We start from the raw sequence: 13,552 nt of genomic DNA, 5'->3' as shown, positions 1-13,552 counted from the left end.
TGTAAGGTTGCCAATCATATTTTCTTGGGAAGGCCTATCCCTTCTTTCTGCTAGTCTTTTTTGCTTGTAGGGGTATTAAAATATTCTTTTATTTGGTGATAGTAGGTAGTAAATATTTGTTCTGTTTTCAGATATCTTTATTTTGCAAAATAGAAAAGCTAGCAGTTCTCTATTTCTTTTTAAACATGATGCTCAGCTGTGAAATGTGAAATTTTGGGTGAGACTGACCTAGTCTAGGAAGCCTGTTTGCTGGTCACATTCCACCCTCAATCCACCAGCCCTATTATTTAATTATTATAGTTCTTTAAATCAACCCACTTATTTTTTTTAATTTTTTTTAAATTTTTTTTTTTTATTTATGATAGTCACAGAGAGAGAGAGAGGCAGAGACACAGGCAGAGGGAGAAGCAGGCTCCATGCACCGGAAGCCCAATGTGGGATTCGATCCCGGGTCTCCAGGATCGCGCCCTGGGCCAAAGCCAGGCGCCAAACCACTGTGCCACCCAGGGATCCCCAATCAACCCACTTAAAAGCCTGAAATAAACTTCTTTTCAAAGCAAATATTTTATCACCACTGTAAATGAAAAAACCAGTACTATTTGTCACAAACAAGAGGTCACTAACCAATATCAATATTGGTTAATCAATAACAATATACCTGGGGATCTAACCCATGATCCTATCCTTGAAATGGATCAGATAGAAAGTATTTTAGGTTTCTTTCTATCTGATCATTCACTTTCATTTCTCTCAAGACAATTTAAATTTCGTTTTGTTCTGACTTGAAAGGATAAACCATCAACCTCCTTCCAACTATTCCATGTATTCCACAATGATAATCAAATCACATCTTGAATTTTTCCCATTTGGGTGGTTGTGGTTATACTTTGATCTCAACTTCCCCAATGTAGCCTTGGCTTTCTTTCCCCTTATAAGGGTATAGCCTACTGCTTCTCAAATTTGAACATGCACTCTAATCCCTTGGGCACCCTGATAAATGCAGATTTTGATTCTGGAGGTTTGGACTGGACTGTGAGATTTGCATATCTTGCAAGCTGCCAGGTGATGCTGATTCTGCTGGTCTCAGGATCACACTTTGAGTGGCAATAGTGTCTTTGGCAAAGAGTGTCAGGACTGGCTGGAGGGGTGGGATGGATTAGATTATCATTCTTCTTTGCCCTTTAATTTCAAGGAGTGCTTTCCTAAGAGTGATTGGGAGAGGACAGCCTTAAGTTATTTTTATTTCCATTCAGTAATTGGGTTTTCCCAATCTCTAATTCTCTGCATCTGATGGTACTTACAGAGGCTTAATGATATATGCTACATTGAAATACTGTTTATAAGGACTTAAATTATAGAATGTTCAGAGCAAAAACCAAAGGGATAAACAGTTAAGGTTACCTGGGGAAGCAAATTAGTGTTAGCTATTTTAAAGTTCCTATGGATTCATTTGTGTTGTCTTTGTTTGTGGGTTATATACATGCATAATATTATCTTTTTATAAAAAAAACTACCTCAAGAAACCAGGAATGAATGTATGCATAAATTATTTGTAAAGCTTTTGTAATGATCAGTTTTGATGACTCATTCCTTCTGTTTCCTTTTCCTTCCATTCTTTCTTTCCAATTTATCTATTTCTCTTCTATTATTATTACAATTACAAGCATTTATATCCTATTTGTGACATACAAAGCATTCACAGGGCACCTGCCTTGAGAAAATGAAGCAAAAATTCATCATATTTAGTTCAGTGCAAAAATACCAGATTGTTGCTGTCCCGGTTAGTGGTTATTGGTTAATTCAAAGTTAAGAATCAGTGCTTGCTTTTATTATTATTATTATTATTATTATATTATTATTATTATTATTCAGTGCTCGCTTTGGCAGCACATATACAAAGTTAAGAATCACTAAGCCAGACAGAAGACTGTTCTGGCAGCCAAGGTTCCACTCAAATATCCTATATTGTTTGCTTTTCCATTTATTTTTCTCTGAAAGAGAAGGTTCTTATGCTCTTTGTTTGATTAGGCCTATACTTATATAAAGTATAGAACACCTAACTTCTCTATGTGTGTGTGTATATATGTATATATATATATGTGTGTGTTTATTATTATACACACACACACACACACACACATATATATATATATTAGAATTTGGGCATCAATATATTATTTTTTTTGAGATTTTATTTATTTATGAGAGACACAGAGGGAGAGGCAGAGACATAGGCAGAGGGAGAAGCAGGCTCCCTGTGGGGAGCCCAATGCAGGACTCAATCCCAGGACCCTGTGATTACAACCTGAGTCAAAGGCAGATGTTCAACCACTGAGCCATCCAAGTGCCCCCATCAATCTATTTTTTCTTTAGCTATCCACTTATTTGTTGTTTGCAGAGAAAAGTGAGAGAGAAAGCAATTTAGCAAGTAAGCTTGGGCTCTGGATTCACGCTGTAGCTTCTTCACTTAGTGGAGCATCTCTTTGAGCTGTTTACTCATCTGTGAGAGCAGAGCACCTACGTTATTGTGGGAGAATGAAATGATATAATTCCTCCAAAGCACTTGACAACCAGCCCAGTTCATTGAGTTCAATAAAATGATTAATCTAATATCCCATGGGAACAGATGCTATCGTTCCTCCTGTATGCTCTGGGGCTTTCTTTTAAGGGAAGTTTGTGTCATTGTAGAATCAGATTTGGGGAACAAATGGATTTTTAAGGGACAGAGTTGTTTTTTTAAAATTTAATTTTCTCAATTTATATTAAATAATAGTGCAATTCTGGGCTAAGTCTTTTAACCTCTTTATTTATTTATATTTTCTAATTCTTTTAAAAGATTTTACTTATTTATTAGAGAGAAAGAGAGAGAGAGAACGTGAATGCGAGCATAAGCAAGGGGAGGGGCAGAGGGAGAGGGAAAAGCAGGCTCCTTGCTGAGCAGGGAGCCCGATGTGGGGCTTGATCCCAGGACCCTGAGATCATGACCTGAGCTGAAGGCAGATGCTTAACCAACTGAGCCACCCAGGTGCCCCCAGCCTCTTTTGGTCTAACTTTTTTCCTGTCTATAAAGTGAAGGTATTGGACTAGATGATCTATAATGAGTATATTTTGCATTGTGACACTCCCCACTCCACATACCCTAAATCAAGTTTCATGAAAGACTATTTAATCTTCCTATGAAAGATTTATTACGCAGCTTCTGTTCTAATCTATTGTTTTTCATGAAAAAAAAAGTACTGGATATGACCCACTTAATGCATTTCATGCTTACTACTTGTTACAACTTGCAGTGTGAAAACCCTGGAGAAGATCATCTCCATGATTTTGCCAGTAGAAACAATCTCCAATTCCAGCGGGTTGTGACTGGAACTCTTTTAAAGGCTAAAGAAGCCTCAACTCCAATATTCTTGAACCTGAATTTTAGTGCCAGCCTGACTTTCAATTCAAAGCACTGTTTTTCTGCCCTCACATAATGTGCTGTTTATGGATTTGTAAACCAGGAGTCTAAGTGATACACTTTTATCAGAGCCTGTGAGTTCTTCCCAAGTCTGGTCCTCTGTTTTGCCCCGCACTTTCCTGGCACTTGGTTCCTGGCTGGCACTTCCTCTTCCAAATATTTCTGAAACAAGAAGTTTGCATCTTGAGTTTCTCAACAAACATAAATGTTTATTTGGAAAAGGAATATAGAAAGGAACATGTAACAGTCCTTTTAAATTCACATAAGAATAAATAAAATGTTACGGTATAGCCTTAGACAGCTAAAGTAATTTAAACATTATGTTGAAAAACTGCCCTGGCAGTTTACCAAGATCATTAATCATCACCTCTTACTTTATGAAACTTTGAAAACTGAACACCACCACTGATCTCACTTTCTTAATCTATGAATGAAGAAGCTGAAATGGATAATTTCTGAGGACACTTCTGGCTTTTAAAAACACTGTTCTATTTCAAAAGTCCAGCCTGCTGTTAGGCACCTTTGCTGCTACTTTACCTGCCGCGGAAAACTTTACTGTCTGATGGGTTTTCTCTTATGAGGGAGAAGAAGTCAAGGAAAAAGAAACTGCCAATGATTCCGAGGGTCTTGTTTTATGGATGTCATCATGTCACACTGCTTTTTGGGTCATGTTTGTATTTCTCATTTGGCTCTGTCTTGAGCAGGATGGAAATGTGCATTCTTGAGAGTAACCTAACTCTGTGACTGACTATTGTGGGCTTTCTTTTCTGTCCCCATTTTTGGACTTTAGGGGTTGCCTAGGAGAAGACAATGACCTGCAGTGGCTCTCAACCTTTGGTGTGCAGCTGAACCACCTGGGGACTTGAAAACAGAACTCAAAAGACTGGGCTATGCCCTTTGAGCCTCTGATTCACTAGGTCTCGCTGGACCTCCTGCAACCCTCTACATTTTGAAAATGCTCTCCCCAGGTGATCTGATATATATCAGAGGCTGAATAACTACTGGACTTAGTCACATCAATGGGCTTTGTACTCACCCCTAAACTGCCACTTCCCCAGGAACTGAAATGTCCAGGGACTGCAAGAGAAGAAAGGAACCTGGGAAACCTCTCTATATTCTTCTATTTCTTTTGTTAACCTCCTTTTCATGCTCTTATAGACAGCCTTCTGAGTTAAGCTGATATCATACTTGGAGACTGAAGATCAACAAATCCAACTGTCTTTATTGCATATGACTTCTCTAAGGAGTAACTGTTTTGGGCAGTTTCAAAACCATTCTCCCAAATGTTGCTGGTTAGCATATAATTGATACAGGCATACCTGGGAGATATTATGGGTTTGGTCCCAGATCAAGGCAAAAGTGAAGATCATAATAAAGTGAGTCAATTTTTTTGTGTGTCTTGGTGGATATAAAAGTCATGTTTACACTATACTATAGTCCACTAAGTGTGCAATAGAGTTATTGTCTAAAAATCAATGTATATACCTTAATTAAAAATACTTTATTGCTAAAAAGTACTAACCATCACCTGAACTTTCAGTAAGTCGTGATCTTTTTGCTGGTGGAGGGTCTTGCCTCTGTGTTGATGGCTGGAGACTGATCAGGGAGATGGTTATGGAAGGTTAGGAGGGCTGCGGCAATTTCTTAAAATAAGAAAAATGAAGTTTGCTGCAGCAAGTGACTCTTGTACAAAGGGTTTTTCTGTAGCTTGTGATGTCGTTTAAGAGTGTTTTGCCCACAGCAGAACTTCTTTTCAAAACTGGAGTCAGTCCTCTCAAACCCTGTTGCTGCTTTATCAACTAAGTTTATATGCTATTTTAAATCCTTTGTTGTCATTTAACCATCTTTACAGCATCTTCACCAGGAGTAGATTGCATCTCAAGAAACTACCTTCTTTGCTCATTCATAAGAAGCAACTCCTCTCCTCTTCAAGTTTTATCATGAGATCGAAGCAATTCAGTCCCATCTTCAGGCCCCACTTCTAATTCTGGCTCTCTTGTTGTTTCCACCATATCTGCAGTGACTTCCTCCACCGAAGTTCTGAACTTTCAGTTTGTAAAACACTCATATCTGTGAAGTTCAGTAAAGTGGAGTGCAAGAAAACATGTGTGCCTGTATTCACATTGTACAATAGGTTGCTGAATAAACTTTTAGGTAATTCATCTGAAAGCTTTCATCATTAGCTTTAAATAATCAAGTCAATTATTCATTCATTTATCCTGCATTAAAGACTGAATGCATTTGCTAGACATTGAAGTACTTCAGATAGAGCACTGATTAACAGCCTGAAATCAAAGTCTCCCTTGGTTCAAATCCAGCTCCATCATTTCTCAGTTTTTTGATCTGGAACATAGTATCTGACTCAGTAAATCTCAATTTTCTTTTTCTGCAAATGGGAATAATGATAGGATCTGCATTTTGGGTGGTGGTATGAACAAAAATGAACTTAAAAACACTTATAACAGTGCCTAGGACATGATGGATAAGATTAAGGGAAAGATGGATAAGCTTAGATGATTTAGAGTATAGAAGTAAGGAGCCAAACACCAATTAATAGGTGAAGTAAATGTGCAGAGAACACCTGAGTGGATCCAGTGTCTATTGTGGGTAGGGTGGGAAGTGGGGAGGGAGAAGTGTGTGCTTGGGGAAGCCTGAATGATTTGATGCTGAAGTAAAGTTCTGAAGAAAGAATCAAGAATACTTAAAAAAAATTCATTCTTGGGGCACCTGGGTGGCTCAGTTAGTTAAGTATCGACCTTTGGCTCAGGTCATGATCCTGGGGTCCTGGGATAGAAAGCCCTGCGTTGGGCTTCCCACTCATCAGTGAATCTGCTTCTCCCTCTGTCACTACCTCTGCTCATGCTCTCTTTTTCTCTCTCCCTCTCAAATAAATAAAATCTTTAAAAAACTTTATTCTTGTTTCTTATATAATTAACTGCATGCCACTTAAAAATCATATAGATACTTAGAAACTAAATATATTTAAAACGTTTAAGTTTTTAGTAATCACATCTTTTTTGGGGGGGTATGAATTTATGAGTTCCATTGCTTCTAAGGGGAGGAGGAAAAGAAAAGAACTCACACCTGTAGTGGAAGTATCTGTCAAGAATGCTGTAAAGGAGATTCTTGTATCAGGCTTGGAGGGTAGTCCAGAGCAGTGGTTCTCAACAGGAAACAGGTGTGTCCCTCTCCACCTTCCCAGGGACATTTGGCAATGTCTGGAGACATTTTTCATTGTCATGATCGGAGATGGGTGCTACTGGCATCTGGTGGGCAGAAGCCAGAGATGCTGCTAAACATTTAACAATACACAGGACAGCCCCTCACAACAAAGAATGATCTGGATCAAAATGTTTAGAGTGCCAACCTGTCAGTGATTCTCAAACTATAGTACACCAGAATCGCTTGGAGAGTTGTTAAAACCCGCATTGCTAGGCCCCACACCCAGAACTTCTGATTCAGTAGGTCTGGGGTAGGACCCAAGAATTTGTATCTCTAAGTTCCTAGGTAATGCTGATGCTGCTGGTTTGGGGCTCTACTCTGAGAACCACTGGTCTATATAATCTCTATATTCATTTTCAAATTTGAAATCCCAGAGAAACTTTTTTCATTTATACAAAGTTTTTTTTAAAGATTTTATTTATTTATTAATGAAAGGGGAGAGAGAGAGAGACAGAGAAAGAGAGAGACAGAGAGACAGAGACAGAGACAGAGAGACAGACAGAGAGAGAAAGAAGCAGGCTCCATGCAGGTAGCCTCACATGGGACTCTATCCCGGGTCTCTAGGATCATGCCCTGGGCTGAAGGTGGCGCTAAACTGCTGAGCCACCTGGGCTGCCCAATTTATACAAAATTTGAGTGGAAAGTTGCCAAGGTTATATTTATGTCATTTACCAACAAGCTCCAGTTTATTATAGAAATGTATAGAATTAAACTAGTTATGAAATTTTAAAAGTAAATTATCACTGTGCTGCCCCAGATTTTCAGCTTCTGCCTCTGGATGTCTTTTTCCTCAATGGCTTTCTTGGCCAAAAGTAATGTCACATTTCAGTTCTAGATATAAAGAATTATTAGTACTTTCTCTAAAATTCAAGTCTGTTACAATAAATCAGTCCTTTGACATTTGCCAAATAATCAATGTTCTCAAGTAGTAGCATCATTAATAATCATTCATTTGCTATGATACTTACACCACGTATGTATATATTTTTATTAAGCTTGATTTTTCCGAGTAGGAGGAAGGCTCGTTCCATTCTTCTCATTTTAAGAGGAGTTTAGGTATTTAAGGCTGCTTAAAGGAATCCATAATGATGTTGGAACACAGAGGATAGGCAGAAAAATTAAAGGGACCAGACTTACAGGGCACAAATTAGAAAAGATTTGTAATGCCTTGCAAGTACACTTATTCAGTCTCTTACTAACTCATTATGTTTTTATTCGATAAGCCATATGAAGCATATAAAAGCTGTTGTGGTGTCTGGCTAATTTCCATTTCAGAACTGACAGAAGCAGCTATGAAGTATATACTATAAAGAAACTGGACAAGAGAAATGAGAAATCATTTGAACACCATTGAAATTGTTAAGATTTACTAAAAGAGCTTGTGTAATGTATAAAAAATCAAGCAGATTTCATTCTATTAGCAAAGTCCGAGTCCATCTTGCCCAAAGGCAGAGAATTAGAAGACTTAGCATCTGAGCCCTGCTCAACATACCCCCCAAAAAGCCCATTTTTGCTTCTTGAATTGGCAGCATAATATTGTACTGTGTGTGATACATGACGTACACAAATGCATTGTATTTTTCATTTAGAAACAACCTAGAATTATGGAAAAGGAGGGCATATTATATCACAGCTGTCTATTGAAGTCACAACATTTGAGAACAAGCTTTAAAATGTCGGTAGTAACACTGTATTGAACATGTTTTTTACTAGTCTCTTACTTCCTCCAGACTCTTAACTTCTTGTGAGCAGGAACCTCATCTCAAACTATCTATAATTCCCACAACCAGTTTAGCACCTGATATGGTTTGTGCTCAGAACAGCTCACTAAATGACTATGCTAACCCCCATTTACATTTACATTATATTTTCCTTTAAACCTTAAGCTTTCACAGAACATGATTTGAATGGTACCTTGGTTCTTTAAGTAGAACTGGGAATATCTATAATAGGAGGAGTGAATATGTGTACTTGTCTGAGAGAAAAATCAACACTTGCAATATTGAAAAACTTCTGGAAGCTTCATAAGAGAAAGAAGCTATAGAGTCTGCAGTCCCAGGTTTGGCCACTCTCAGGAGCTCTCCTCAAGCCTTGCGATGGGCTCTTAGGCTAATTTGAGATCAAGCCAGAACTTTGTATTTCATCCCCACGTTGTCTTGTGGAACAGTAATTGTAATGCACTGCAAATTCTATTGATTCTGTTCACCTAATCGCCCTTTTTTACCCATCTTCTGGGCTTCAAGTAGGTAGGGTTCTTAATCTGTGGTCCATGGACCATGGTCTCCAAAGGGTCTGGAGATGAAGCTCTATTTCAGTATGATTAATTTCCTTTGTGGGACGCCTGGGTGGCTCAGTGGTTGAGCATCTTGCCTTTGGCTCCTGCATCTGGCTCCCTGCATGGAGCCTGCTTGTCCTCTGCCTATGTCTCTGCCTCTCTCTCTCTATGTCTCTCATGAATAAATAAATAAAATCTTTAAAAAATTAGTTTCCTTTGTAATCCTATTTTATTTCATACATTGAAAGCAGTATTCTGAGACAGAGTCTATAAGCTTCATCAGATGGCCAAATGGGTCCATAGCACAAAAATGGTTACAAACACCAGGCTGCCTTGGCTGAAAGGTCCTTGTTTATTACTTTTCTCTCCTAATAATTCATAAAAACAACTTCTCATGCCACATATATTTTATTTCCTCCCCAGAAGATTGAATATCTAACCTTAGCTTCCTGATTATTTTCTCGATCTCAGGCGTAACAAACAAGTCCCAGAAAACACTACTTCTGCTATTATTCAAACAATTGCTAAACTATTACCCCCAATTTATCTAGACTAAAAGTAATTTTGCATTACAGGGACCATTGAAGTTAGAAGCTTTTTAGAATTTTTTAATTTTCATTTTTAAGGTTTTACCTTGTGAAGGGATAAAGATTTGTGTTCCCCCTAATTCCTATGAAGCTCTAACCCTGGGACCCTCCTGATGGGATTCATGTCTTTATAAGAAGTGGAAGACAGAAAGATCTCATTCTCTCCCAGAGTGTGTACCCAGCAAAGGCCATGTGAACACAGCCATCAGCCAACCAGGAAGAGGGCCCTCCCCAGATATCAAATCTCCTAGCACCTTGATGTTGGACTTCCCAGATTCTAGAACTGTGAGAAATACATTGCTGTTGTTTTAGCCACCCAATCCATGCTATTTTGTTAACAGCAGCAGCACAAGATAAGATGGGCTTCTTCTCATTTACAGGTGTTTATCAACTACATAGGATTCACCAATACCAATAAGCTTTTATAAAATAGCAACTTCCTAAAGAAAGAATTTTTAAAGAAAGATTTATTTATTTATTCATGAGAGACACAGGAAGAGACACAGGCAGAGACACAGGCAGAGGGAGAATCAGGCTTCCTATGGGAAGGACTCAATCCTGGATCCCATGAGCTGAAGGCAGATGCTCAACCGCTGAGCCACCCAGTTGTCCCAGAAAGAATTTTTAATACTATTTTTTCCAGCGTGGTTCAATTAGATGCTTAAACACACAATGAAAGAAAGAAATCCCAGACACACCATATTTCTTCACAGCTCAACCTTGTTGCCATCACTAGCTAAGAGGCAAGGGAGACATTTTGTGTGCAAATGGCTAATATTTTAGCCTCCACAATCAGGCTCCTCTCCTCTAAACATCTCAAAAGCCTGCATCTGGACAAATGGCTAGATGATTTGTAGACAGAGTTGAAGAACGTCAATCCACTGTGGGGCTGAGCTTACTTATGTCAAGCTCAATGCATTTCACTAGCAGCTTTGCTTATTTGTGTTGAAACCAGAAGAGTTTCAAGATTTCAGATCATGGTGTGACTAGAAGAAATAGAAATTTTATATTGAAACACAATTTCTTCATTGTGACATCTCTCCTTTCCTGTGGAAACAATTGTTCTTCACACCTTTTCTTGACCTTCATTTCTCTGGTAAGTGTTTCTCTGAGGAAGCAAACTTCTACATTTCTCACACTAGCTAGGGTGGGATTGGATGCAGAACCAGGAGGAAAGGAAGAATAGGGTTTAAATGGTCCTTCTCACTTTCAACTTCAGTATATTCCTGTAAGTTAAGAAGTCTGACACAAGTTGGAGTTGAGTAAATTCCAATGAATAACAGTCAACATTCATGAGACACAGGGCACTCAAGCAGCCCTTCAAAGGTTTAGCACTTGTAGAAATCCAGGCTCATCCAGAGAGTTCCTGGAATATGCAGTATAACCTACAGATGCACATTTGACTGATTTCCTTCTCATAGTCTTTCTTTTGCCCCTGAACACCCCCTGTTTGGCTCTGTCCACCTGGTGCCTTTGATTTAAGCCCCTCTTTTATTCAGATCTAACCCTTGAACATTCTCCATAAAAACAAGACTCCTAGGGTGATGAGGACTTAAAAATACTACCTTCTTCTCAACGCTAGGTCTGGACTGATGGAAAACAGAAAAGAACACAGCAGTTAGACTTTACATTTGTTGTATTTCCATGTGTATTATCTTATTTGATGGCCACATCCATTCTATGAGCAATGTAGGCCAAGAGTGGTTTCCTAACTTAGAGAAGCAGAAAATCAGTTGTAGGGCAGCATGACTTCTATGATCTGCTGTTTGGAGGTGAAATGACAGTCATCCTCGGGGGTTCTGATACCCTACTGAGTACTCTTCTGGCTCTTCTTGCTCCATTTGATAGAGACAAGAAAACTAACCCATCAGTGGAGGAGATGTCCCAGCTTTGTTCAGAATCCTTGAGAATGCCCAAGAAAATTATCCTTAGCAATATCTCTTGATGGCTTTTCAAAATGCTTTCTGTATGGCATGGGAAAGTATGGAAACTATGAAAGCATAACACCTGTGGTTGCCACTTTGAAATTAAACTTGATGTTGTCTGGTAGGGAAACAAAGATTTAGGCTTCTGGACTGATTAGATCTGCTCCACTCTCAGTTATCATCTAATAAATTACCATCCTACTCAGCATAAGCTTAAAAAGGAAATTTCAGTAGCCCAAGACCAGGAAGCGAAAGGACATTTACTCACATAACTAATGAAAACTGCCAAACACTGAATTAACTGCGCACTTATCCTGGATTTTCTCAACACTTACAGCTTTCACAAAAGCTGCAGCTCTGAAGTTGTACAGAATAGGATTCTGATCTGTACATGAACAATAGTGGAGTCAGAAGTACCTAATATATGATTGCCTTCAGGTTTTCAGAACATCTTTTAGTTTGTCTCAAATCTAGAAAACAAGTTTTCACCCAGGTGGTCAAAGCACAGCATGTTGTGGCCCAACGTGGTAAGGAGGAGGCTGGGGAAAGGCCAGGAGATGGATGAAGACAATCAGTGGCTGGAAGTCCAGGGAAGACTCCATTCCTGGTCTCAACAGGAAACAAAGCACAACTGATAGTCACAGAGCCAGGCTTTCTCTCCATCAGCATCATGATTTTTCCTATCACTGCCTGCATCTGAAATATCTCCATTCCTCACTACCTGGAAAACAAGCCAATCCTCCTTTTTTTTTTCTTTTCTTAATCAGCTGAGAACTGTACTTGGAAGCAAAGTTCTAGAAGTGGACTCTGTGGGATTCCGCCTATGTCCTGAGAGTGGTTGACAGCAATTTTTTAACCCCTTCATATTTTTTGGCCGAGACAGTCCTCCATGAATAGACTTAATACCTGTTTATTCTACTGCTATTAAAAAAGTCTTCTGAAAGCTGCCAAAGGATGTTTTCACCATGTTCCTAGCAATGAATAGTTCTGCCTTTTCTGACGATATAAGCAAGCCTGTGATTGACTGCCAAACTTAAAATTCTCGGGCTGAATCAAGTACACTAAAGCAGTGTTTCTCAAACTATGGGTCTCAATCCATTAGTGGGTTGTGAAATCAATTTAGTGGGTAGCAAGAAGCATCTTTTAAAAAATGAAAGAAAGTTGTCTGGAAGGAGTTCCCTATACTTACTAAGAGTAAGGATTGTTTTGTGGAACTTTTGTTTGAGTTTGCAGACACACACCACTTGTAGGCTCAGTAGTTATATAAAATGTATTTTTTACTGGGGACTGTGGTCATCCGTTTAAAGCCACTGCACAAAGCAATGCCAGAAACTCTGAAAGAAGTGACTTGCTTAAGGAAATAAAGCCCTTCTGATTTCTGACTGTCGTCCAGAGTGCTGGCTAAGAAAAGAGAGGGGAGAGGAGACTCACGAAAAATGGACAGGAGCCCAGTATGGGGTTTCAAGCCAGAGGCTTACTGGCCAAATGGGAGGGTTGGCAAGTGGACAGACAAGGGCTTTATTACTGCTGCTTATTAGCCGCATGAAGACTAGGGAATTTTTAAAGAAATCAAGCACATAGGATTTAAAATGCCAATAAGATCGCTAGGTATGCAGCTTCACTTTGAGAGAAGTATTTCATAAACTTTGTGGTTGATGGTTTGCACAAAGTTCTAAATTCTTAGTAAATACAAACAAGAGTTTGTGTGCTTGAGATGTACATTCTATTAGGTAGAAACATAAAACAGTGCCACAATCTGCTCATTTTAACTGCAGTTTTATATAGTTCTGACTTCAAAAAAATTGCATTCTAATTTTTGTTCAGGTAAAACAGCCAGTGTGTCTGTGTACATCCATCCATTTCACAATCTTTTTGTGGGGAGGGGGTTAGAGGGTAGGGTGCTAAGGACTAAAATACAACTTTGCCTTTCAGAAATAAAATTTAAAATATCGCTTGCTTATTTATTACAATTGCACTTAAAGAAAACCTAATTATCTCCAGGGATTTGTTTCTTGGTTAAAGGATATTAAACGTAGTCTAGGCTAAAACATCTATAAAGACTCTTACTTTTTTTTTTTAAATAAAA

General features: G+C 38.7%; 1 protein-coding gene across 18 annotated transcripts in view; it reads right to left on the bottom strand.

Annotated features, from left to right (window-relative positions):
- The window catches only part of THRB (thyroid hormone receptor beta), a 377,890-nt gene that overhangs the window by 157,408 nt on the left and 206,930 nt on the right, over positions 1-13,552 (bottom strand). Inside the window, exon 1 of one of the 18 annotated variants that reach the window (XM_055321012.1) lies at positions 6,542-6,634. The exons of 16 other annotated variants lie outside the window; for them this stretch is intronic. The gene's annotated coding sequence lies outside the window, so the exon portion shown is untranslated. Of the gene's footprint in view, positions 1-6,541; positions 6,635-13,552 lie in introns of those variants that run through there. One more of the 18 variants, XM_055321026.1, reaches the window with a different exon arrangement.

Source organism: Nyctereutes procyonoides, unplaced genomic scaffold, assembly GCF_905146905.1.
Source record: "Nyctereutes procyonoides isolate TBG_1078 unplaced genomic scaffold, NYPRO_anot_genome, whole genome shotgun sequence".
In the NCBI taxonomy this organism is placed as follows: domain Eukaryota; kingdom Metazoa; phylum Chordata; class Mammalia; order Carnivora; family Canidae; genus Nyctereutes; species Nyctereutes procyonoides.
The sequence above is the reverse complement of the archived record's forward strand: the minus strand, read 5'-3'. Positions and strand labels throughout refer to the sequence as shown.